This window comes from Tiliqua scincoides, chromosome 4, assembly GCF_035046505.1.
Source record: "Tiliqua scincoides isolate rTilSci1 chromosome 4, rTilSci1.hap2, whole genome shotgun sequence".
Lineage (NCBI taxonomy): Eukaryota > Metazoa > Chordata > Lepidosauria > Squamata > Scincidae > Tiliqua > Tiliqua scincoides.
Window position 1 is genome coordinate 119,188,562 of NC_089824.1, and position 10,493 is coordinate 119,199,054.

Consider the following 10,493-nt stretch of genomic DNA (forward strand, 5'->3'; position numbering starts at 1 on the left):
CCTGAGGAAGATCCTCCAAATCTGCTTTCATTTTCTCTTTATATGGAGCCCGGTGATAGCCTTAGGTGCTGTACCAAACTCCTCTGAGAAATGTCACTGGCTTTATTTGGAACTTTGTTGTCATCCCTTGAAATTCCTCACATGATTCCTGTGAGAATATTCCCATCCCCATTCCCTTTGATTTTGCTTCAGGCAAGATGTTTGAAAGCAAGTTGCAACTCCATAGAGGAGCTCCCTGCTACCTCTGACAGAGTAGTTCTGCATTCAGTAGCAGAACTTAGTTCTTTCGCGGGGTGATTAGTGGGGGCTTCCAGGGACTGAAAAAATATTTATCCAATTAGTTAACATAATAATAAATATGGCTAATTTCTACCTTGCAGTTTTGCTCATTTGTCTGGAACATCTGACTCCATTAAATAAAACTGTAACAGAGTCACCAGTTCGTTCATGTAATATATATTATAGTTAATTTTGTGCACTTTAAGGATTTAGCAGGCTGTACGGATTTCTTGAAGAAATGCACAGTCAGCATGTTGTAGCTCTAGGAATAGGATGGCATCTTCTCTCCCCCCCTTCTTAATAAAGTGATGTAATCTATTCATATTTCAGGTCACTGCATTTACATCTCTCAGCGCTAAGGCAATTTAGCTCTTCTGCAAATGAGCAGAATGAGAATAAACAGATCAATAAGTGACTGTTGAGGCAATACATATTTCGAGTAATTGGTGCTAAATGTAAGATGTCATAATTAAGGTTGGCAGAGAGAAAATGGTGGCCTCCCATCTACGCATCAAAGTATGACTTGATTGTACATTAGGCTAATTGCCTCGGCAAGAGTGCAGGTCCTGCTGGGGTCTAATAATTCCCTGAAAAAGTTTCTTGGAAATGTGGTAGTGGGCCTATCTGTTTTTTTTGGTACCTGTTCTCCCTTGAGAAGCTCTCCTAATGTGTTTGAAGATATATTTCTAATAATGGGAATCTTTCACCAGGCTTGAAAGATGTTGGCAATGCACAATTAGTACTGAGGAACCATTCCCCCCCCCCCCCCGAAAAAATGATCAGAATACATATCCATTGGGTAAAAAGGCTAAGGAAGACAAAATGACTCTTGACAAACTGAATTAGAAAATAAGGATTTAGGGCCCAATCCTAAACAATGCATGCTGGCAGACTGCTGGTTGCACTGTTGCAAATGTGCCATGAAGAATGTTTGTGAGCCCTTAGCACTGGATGAGCGCCAGAGTTAGCGCTGGGGGATAGTCAGTGCTCCACCATTCTGTGGTTGCCCAAACTGTGGAATGGCAGAGAGGTAGGTGGGGGTGTGGGGGGAGGTGGGGAGGAGATGTTCTGGGGCAGGGAGAGGTGGGGAAGGGCAGGGAGAGGGCAGGGAGGAGGCATTCTGGGGCGAGGGAGTGGGGAAGGAGGAAGGCGGGACTGGTGTAGCTTTACTCCACTGGATCCTGAGCTCTGTGTCGGGCTGCACAACCTGTCACGGAACTCTTTGAGCTGCCACAGAATCGAGTAGCCCCATTGCGGGGCTACTTTCCTTACCTGGGGGAAGGGGATGAATGTCCCCTTCTCCTGAGGGGCTGGCGGTGGCTGCCTGGTTGTGCACAGGCTGCTGCAGCAGCCATTTTTGGCGCTGTGGCAGCCCTGTGCTCCATGCAGCTCAGGACTGAACTGTTAGTTCACAGAGACCTTTAAATTAATTTTTATCCTTGATCCAAATTATGGCCCCCATTAATTTTATTTATTTTATTGTCCATTTTAACTGAAATGATTGCAAATCATATACAAAAAAGGCACAGTTTAATAGCCAGTACATCAGTTTGTACTGGGGGGAAAAATTAAGTGTCACTCACATCACACACTGTACCTTAAAACATTGTCGGAAGCCTCAATCGCCTCCATTTGTAGGCACCTCCGAGAGTGAAAACATGGATGTGCCTCGCACAGGCGCAAATGCAGCCCTTGGAGCTTGGAAGAGGTTTTCTCAAGTCGCACCTGCTGCGGGCGGGCACAGCAAACACAATAGAACCTTCCCCCCATCATCGCACACAGTCTCCATAAAGAGCCTTTTCTACGGCTCTTTGACTGTGAGCACCTGGCGCAGGTGCCGTAAACACCACAGAAGCCCCCACCATCTGAGGCTCTGCAAACTTTGTGTGCAAGTGCAGAAGTTCCCGCAGTCTCCGTAAAAGAGCTGTATAAAAGGCTCTTTGATTGCAAGCACCTGGCGCAGGTGTCGTAAACACCACAGAAGCCCCGTAAAGAGCCGTAGAAAGGGTTAATTAATATTGCACCCACCTCGTGCGCTGCACACAGCATAAGGTATGGTGCAGTACCCCCAATCCACAAAGTTCCCATCAAGCAGTCCCAAAGCAAGTTCCCTAAAAAGTTTTTAAAGTTACACAAGCACCAAAATGAAGCATCAACACACAGCATTTCCTTGTTGAAGCCCCCATCCCCCCAAATGTTTTTTAAAAAATTACAGTACACAAGCACTATAAGGAGCATTTTTAAATAGCAGAACAAAATTCTGCATACAGTAGGGTACAGGTTCAGATGCAGCCTGCAATCCTATACACTTTCCTGGGAGTAAACACCACTGAAGAAAATGGCATTTACTTCAAAGTAGACATGCACAGGGTTGTGCTGGCAGTTCCCAAACACTAAGGTGAAGGCAGTTTGGTAAACAGACAAAGCTCCGCCCACCAATTCACAACTCTTCTGTCTTGTGCTGGTGATTTTGCACATTGTTGGCATCCTTCAGTCTCGGAAGACTATGGTGTCACGCTCTGAATGGTGGTTCTGGAACAGAGTGTCCTCTCCAGTGCGCGAAGCCTGGGTAAAGTAGGCATGGAGGATAGGCTGTTACCCATGCAGCAAATCCCCCCTCTCCACGTCGCTGAAATGGTCCAATGGAAAGGCAGAGGCCAATACGGTTGGTTCCAGGGGCATCGCAGGAGTTGCCAGAACGTGACTGTGTTTAGTCATGAACTGCCTCAGGGACTCCGGCTCCGGATTTTGCCTCGAGGTTGACTCCTGAAGCCTTTTCCATAACTGGATGTAGCCACAAGGCAGTGGAGGTTTGGGATCCGAGTTTTCCTTCTCTCAGATGAGCTGCCTTCCCAGGCTGACGAGTCCCATCTACCCGGTGGCTGTTTAGTCACCTCTTACGACAAGTACAGCCAAACTGAGGGCCTATTCTTATCCCCAGAGATAGGCAGAACCCACACTGTGAAGGAACAGAAATGGCTTCAAAAAAGCAACCAAGTGATGAAAGCAGTACCAGTACCACAAAGGGTACAGAGAAGAGGGCACGTAAGGTGCTTACTCATAGTGAGAAGATCAAAATCCTGGACATGCTGAAAAGTGGGATGTTTTCAACTGAGGTTGGGCGCAAAATTGGAAAAAAATTTAGCAACAGTTTGCATACTTTAATGAGGCATGTTACAGTACAGTATTTACAGTAAAGTAGCTGTAAAAATAAACTGCTCATATTTTAAACACCTACCGGTGGTCCTCTTCCTTTGTCCCGGGTGGTTTCTATTTAAATGTAAATTCCTATAGGCTGCCCAAACATTGGTTTAGGCTGCAGCGCTATTTGCGTATGTCATAGTTAATTTGCGTATCCAAATGGTAGAATCTAACGTTATTTGCGTAACTTACGAATGTACTTACGCAAATTGTGTAAATTTACAGAAAAATGCGTAAATGCACAATTTGCATAAAATTATCAAAAAATGTCATTTCCGGTTCTGGTTTAGATCTATGCGAATTTTTTTAATCGCGGAGGTCTCAAGAACGGAACCCTCGCGAATAATGAGTCTCAACCTGTACTATCATTTTGAATGTGAGCAGTTAGGCTTTCATTGTTACAGAAGCCCATGCTTCTTTTACGTATGGGAAAGTTTTCTCTTTTATTTAATAAAACCAGGTTTATTAGTTTAAAAATTCTATATCTTGAAATGTTTGGTCAACTGACTCCATTTTGGTTGAAAGCTTCCTTTTGGAAACTACTTGCTTGCTTGTACAGTGTATTGCTTGTACCTTTCTAATTTGTTAGCTACGCTGATGCTCAATTTTCTATCACTGATAGAGCAATCCTATACATGTCTACTCAGGAGTATGTCCCATTGAGACTTATTCCCAGGAACGTGTGTATAGGATTGCAGCTTCAATATATATTCTTAAAATATCCACATATTTGCATGTCTTCTGTTTGCATGCCTTATATAAGAGTATATTGCTCACTCTCTCAGCCCAACCCTATTCTCCCCTCCACCCCACTGCAGCAGTGACATCAAAATGGCTACTGCTGCATTCAGTGGGGGAGTTCGTTGCAGAGATCTCCTCTGGATAAGGGGTCCTATGATCTTTTATCCAGAGGTAAGCCTCTGCAGTGCAGAGGGGTCTACACAGACCTGTGCCAGCAAACTCACTGTTACAGGTCTACATGAATCTGCACCATGGAATCAGGAAAGGAGTTAGAATATGGTGGCTGCCACTGCCAACAAACCCACCCCTATCCTGGACCATCCCCATCCCCTTCCCCTGTTGCTACCCCATTCCACTCTCCTCCTGCTCCCATTGCCACCTTGTTCCACCCTCCCCCACCCTGCCTCCCCCACCATCCTACCTTCCTCAGCATATCTTTCAGGATTCTCCAGCAGACGCAAGAAGGCTCTGGCCTTCCCGCTGATGCCCTTGTAGTTGTCAAGTTCGTGATCTGCCGGAGTGTCTTCTATGACTGCCATAAGGCAATCCATCCTGATGAAAAGTGCATTCCACCAGCATTCCTCCCCAATTAGGAATGGGCTGTGAGACAAACTATTTGCATACCTGCAAACCTCTCTCTCCATTGAGGTAGTTTGTACAACCAGGTCCTGATTGGTAAAAGTCCTTTATGCCCACCAAGGAAAACAGATTATTTTCATCCATGGTAAGATGAAAGGAGAGCCTTGCTGAGTACAGGAACTTGTTCGAATTAGGGCATCTGTGTGTACCTGGACAGGCACTTCAACTTTGGAAAGCTGAGGTTGAATGGGTGCATGTGTGCTCATCAACCTGGATAACATGCACTTCCAGGTCTCCTTTGTTCTATGGGAAGTCTCTTTCTTCTCTTTTGCCAGAATAGGATGCGTTTTGAACTATATTTTCATTTTGTTACTGTGCTCCTTTTCATTATTAAAAACCTCATTCATTTAGTTGCAGTTTCATTAAGACTGACAGTAATGGTGAAAATGGTTGTTACCCCATTTATTTTTGCAATGAACTTCCTTTGTAACATGGCAGAGTAGTAGTTGTTTATTTCACAGGAACCCTGTGGCAGCTACTTGTGTCAGGCTCCTATTCTCCAGTTCTGAGTCTTCCCCACCTCTTTTTTCTCCTTGGACTTAGGACCCAATCCTATAGTCTCCCAGCACCGGCACTGAGCTCTAACTGCCAGCACTGGGTGCCATAAACATGCTGTAAAGCACACTTTGGGCACCTGGAGAGTAGGGAGTTGTGACACTGGGCCAGCACCATCAAGCGCCAGGTCCAATGCTGGCAGGAGGACAACATGCGGCAGGGGGTAAGTGAAACTGCTGGGCAGTGGTACAGTCTCTGGGCGATGTGGGGAGGGTGGAACAAGTGCTGGGCAGGGGGAGGAACCGGGCAAGAGTGGGTTGGGACTGGTGGAACCCTGCTCTACTTTGTCCTGAACTCTGTGTTGGGCCTTCTGGCCTGACACAAAGACACAAGGAGACCCATGGCTTTCTGCAGAGGAAGGGGATTCTGTTGTGGCACTGCTACTCCAACGGGTATTGGGAGCATAGGATTGGGCTGTAGCAAAATGGCAGGCGTAGTTCCGAGGAGACCTATAGGAGATCAGGTAGCTGGGGGGAGAGAGTAAAAATTTTTTTTTATTTATTTACAAATTTATATCCCGCTTTATCTTCCTAATGGGTACTCAAAGCATTCATTTGTACTTACCTCCTACAGGCTACAGGAGATCCTACAGATCTCCTCCCCATTATGGCGGCTTCTGTAGGTGCATGTAACAACATGGTGGAAATAGGATTGGGTTAATTCTCTGAATGGGGAACTCAGTGAGCTGTAGCAAGCTGATTACTTCTTGAATTGGAGAATCATGCATAATTCAGGAAATTCTTTCTTCTGCCCATCAGGAATAATGTCTTTAAAAACTACAAAACAAATCAAGTGAAAAACTCTGAGCATCTGTGCACATTCACTTATGTGATACAGGTCTTTATGATTGTAAAAAAAAAAAAAAAATGGGGAACATGCACTGCAATGCTGGGTCCAGGATAATAAATAACAGGAGGAAAAATCCTACCTTTGCAAATCCTGCAAATCCATTTTTGTGCATCAGTGCCCAGCCTGAACATATGTAAACGTTACTTCTTAAATATTCAGAATAACCACAAAGAAATACAGTGAAGGTTTTGTACATTACTGCAATGTATGGTAACACCTTAATAATTGGTCACATTGGGAACACTTTGGAATGTTTTCTTGTTCTGAAATTCTTTTATTTCCCCCAATTCACTAATTGGGGTGTGTGGCATGAGCGATAACTTGAAGTTTGCTGCATTTTTTTTTAAACTGAAGATGATGTTGTCAACACTGTTAAAGACTTTGACGGAAAGGCAAGTTCACCAGTTGCCTGGCTGTCAAACCCACTGTCAAGATAATAATAAGACCAGAGAGGCCTTAATGAATTACTTTGTCTCCCACCATGATGGGCAACTGCCATTTTGAGGTCATTTTACTTCAAGGGTGCTCAGAGTGATGGGTTAAGAGTAAATCAGGCATGTGGTCAGAGAAACAGACCTGAGTGACAGAGCTAAAGATTTACTGAAGCCAACTAAGCAGCCCAGTGCCTTGATCACACAAGTCTGATCTGAAATCACCCCCTCCAGTAATTTGCTGCATTGCAAAGTTTCTTGGAAACTATTGCTTCACTGAATTGCCTGGAAACTTGCCAGTTTGGGGGAAATTGTTCTAAAATTAGAGATTGAAGTTAAAACAGATCCGAATTTTGCAATGAGAATGTACAAACGGAATGCCTTTCTAGTGTGTTTATTTTGTTTTTTATATTGTGTTTATTTTGCCTCCTGGGTTGAGCTCCATGCAGCCTGGACTTTAGCTGACAAGGATGGATCTGGTCCATGGATCATAGGTTACTGACCCCTAGACTAGGGTAAAGTCAAGCAATACCGTGGATTGTTTTTAGCATCTATACATGCAAACTGATGGAACCCCGAAATATAATTTTTAAGAATACAGTTTGAGACACGTATGACCACATCTAGAATATGTGGTCTTTTCTATTCTCTTGTAGTCAATACGTGATACTTTGATGCCTTTGGAGGGGAAACGCCTTGTTTTCCGGTTGCCTAACAATGAATACGATCAAGATGTGTGCAGGTTCTGATGGAAACCAGCCCCCTCTGTAATTATCACTGAAAAAGAAGGTATGTCAGCATTTCTGTTTATGTCAAGTGCATAATCTGTTTATTTCTCCACTGATATATGTTTGGAATTACCTGCTTTGCCTGTAGTTATTGACTAGCCCATTAATCCAATCAGTTATGACAAGGTATAGTGAAACACAGCACTATTAAGTCCAACTGTATTGCTTTTCCCCGAGCAATACTTGGCTTCATTTGTGTAGCAACAGTGTTCTCCCTATACTTTAACAACAATTGAGTTAAACATTAGGAATGGTTCAAAGTAACATAGTAAATTAGCTGCATTTATTTCCATGAAGATCAGGCATGTGCCTTTTTCCAGTGAAGATCACAAATGAAAGGAACAGCAAGTACACAATCCTAACCAGATCTACTCAGAAGTAAGTCCTATTTTGTTCAATGGGACTTACTCTCAGGAAAGTGTGGTTAGGATTGCAGCCCAAGTCAGATAACAAGATTTGGGAGTTATTTTTTTTTTTTTAAAGAAAGCAATGTAGCAAAAAAAAAAAAAAAGTTGCAAAACAAATCCAGGGTCCATATCACAGCCTTTCCCTCCACAAGTTCAGTATCTATTAAAATGGATGGATTTGCTTATTCAGGAGCATGACAGAAGTGGCTGAAAATGCTGAATGTTATACGTTCAATAGATGGAAGTTATAAACTTTATGAATATTGCCCCTTTGAACTGGGGATGTGGAGATGCATGGCTGAATGTGCTTCCATGAAAAGAAAACTCCTGCACACAGAAAACTAGCATCTTGGGTACAACTCTAGGTCTTCTTGATATGCTGATTTTTTTTTTAAAATGCACAGGGAATATTTTTACAGATGAACATTTAAACATGCAGCCCCACTAGGTGCAACACACAACTAGTTTTTCTGCTAAGGTGTGTAGCTTGTACGGCTGTGCAGCTCTCAACCAACTTTGAAGTTGGTTGAACTGGAAGCCTGTGATGATGTCATCACAGAATGCTGGGAAGATTCCGCTGTGCCACTGGGCTGTCAATGGAGTGGAACTGTCTTTTAGGGAGAATCTTGACCACAACTAGTAATTTCAGGCACTGAAGAGACGAACTGGGCTAACTCCAGTGCTGCAAACCTAATCTAAGTCGTCTCTCCCTTCAAAGCCATTGTTAAGGTGTTTTTTGTTTATTTTTCTTTAAACTGTGTTTATGAATCCTCCCTACCCATTAGTTTGTTCTTAAACATCCCACAGTTCTTAGCTTGCAGTATAACTTCCTTAAAGCAGAGGTTTTCAAACTTTTAGCACTGGGACCCACTCTCTAAAATGAGAATCTGTCAGGACCCATTGGAAGTAATGTCATGACCGAAAGTGATATTATCAAGCAGGAAAATTTTTAACAATCCTAGGGCCCAATCCTATCCAATTTTCCAGTGCAGGTGCAGCTGTGCCAATGGGGCATGCACTGCATCCTGTGATGAGGAAGCAGTCACAGAAGCCTACTCAAGGTATGGGAACATTTGTTCCCTTACCCTGGGGTTGCATTGTGGCTGCACCTGTGCAGGAAAGTTGGATAGGATTGGGCCCTTAGGCTGCAATCCTGCCTACACTTACCCAGGAGTCGGTACCATTGACTATCATTGTTAAAAGAATATACATAGTAGCTTTTTAAAAGTACAGGTCTGTAACATTTTCCCAAATACAGTCATATACCATGGTAGCATCCAGTCTAAAAAATTAAAAATAAAATATTGAAATGAATGGGGACCCACCTGAAATTGGCTCGTGACCCACCTAGTGGGTCCTGACCTACAGTTTGAGAAACACTGGTTTAAAGGAAAACAAGAAGAAAAAAACATGCTGTGGGAAGGGAAAGCTAAACTCCGGAAGGCCTTTGACAATATCAAAACCTTTTCTTGTCCAGATTGGTTGGGGGGGGGGGGGGGAACAGAAACTTTCCTCACACAATCCATAAAATGACTCAAGAGACTATAGAGCTGAGCCTGTTTTCATCCCAATTATTTTTGAAGAAATCCTGACAAATATTTTCCAAGAGGCGAATGAATGGCAGGCTATCTCTTGCTTTCTGTTCTGTGTACAATTTGTTGTTTTTAGCCTGTCCTGAAGCACAAATGGTGAAAGTGTGATTAGGTTATGCTTTGCCAGAGGGACCTGGGTTGGTGCAAAGTACAGTGCTGCTTGCTTTAGTCTGTTGACCAGTCTGTGTTGCAGAGTCTTTCAATAAAGAATGGAACATAGGCAGTGGTGTAGCTAGCGGGGGGTGGGAGGCGGTGGGAGGCGTAGCTAGCGGGGGGTGTAACACCACAAATGCCCCAACATGGCTTACATCGCGAAGGCTAGGTGTAACCCCATCATGCCATATACCGTTGGATGTGGAATTTCCAGCGGAATGCAATGCAAAAAGCCAGATTGAAATATCTCCTCTCCATCAAAAGTTATTGCCAAAAAACTGGAAACAAAAAATGCATTGAACCCTATGGAAAATGAAACTGAGCCATATCGCGCGTTTACTTGCGAGTAGGCGAACTTGCCATAGTTCGTCGGAAAGGGCAGGCTGAGAGGAATCCAATGACACCAGAATGGTTTCTATCCAATGAAAGCAGCCCCCAAAAAACACCCAAGAAGGAAGTCCCTCCCTCCAAGCAGACAAATGTATTGAGCCCTATGGAAAGCGAAAGTAAGCCACAGGGTCACGTTTACTTGTGAGTAAGCAAATGTGCCTTGGTTCCTGGTCAAGTCAGGCAAAGAGGAATGCAAGACTAGGTGCATGGTCCCCATCTAATGAAAGTGGAGCTCAACAAATGCTCCAGAAGGCATCCCCCCTAAAGAATAAACCAGAGGAGTTGGTAAGGTGGGCACTGAACATATCACTGATTTATTTGTGGGGGGTGTTATTGCAGGCAGCAACCCCCCCCCCAAGAATAAACCAGAGACTTGAGCTGGTAAGGTGGGCACTGGGGAGGGCTGAAAATCTCACTGCTTTATTTGTGGGGGGGGGGGGTGTTATTGCAGGCAGGCTACAGAGAAAA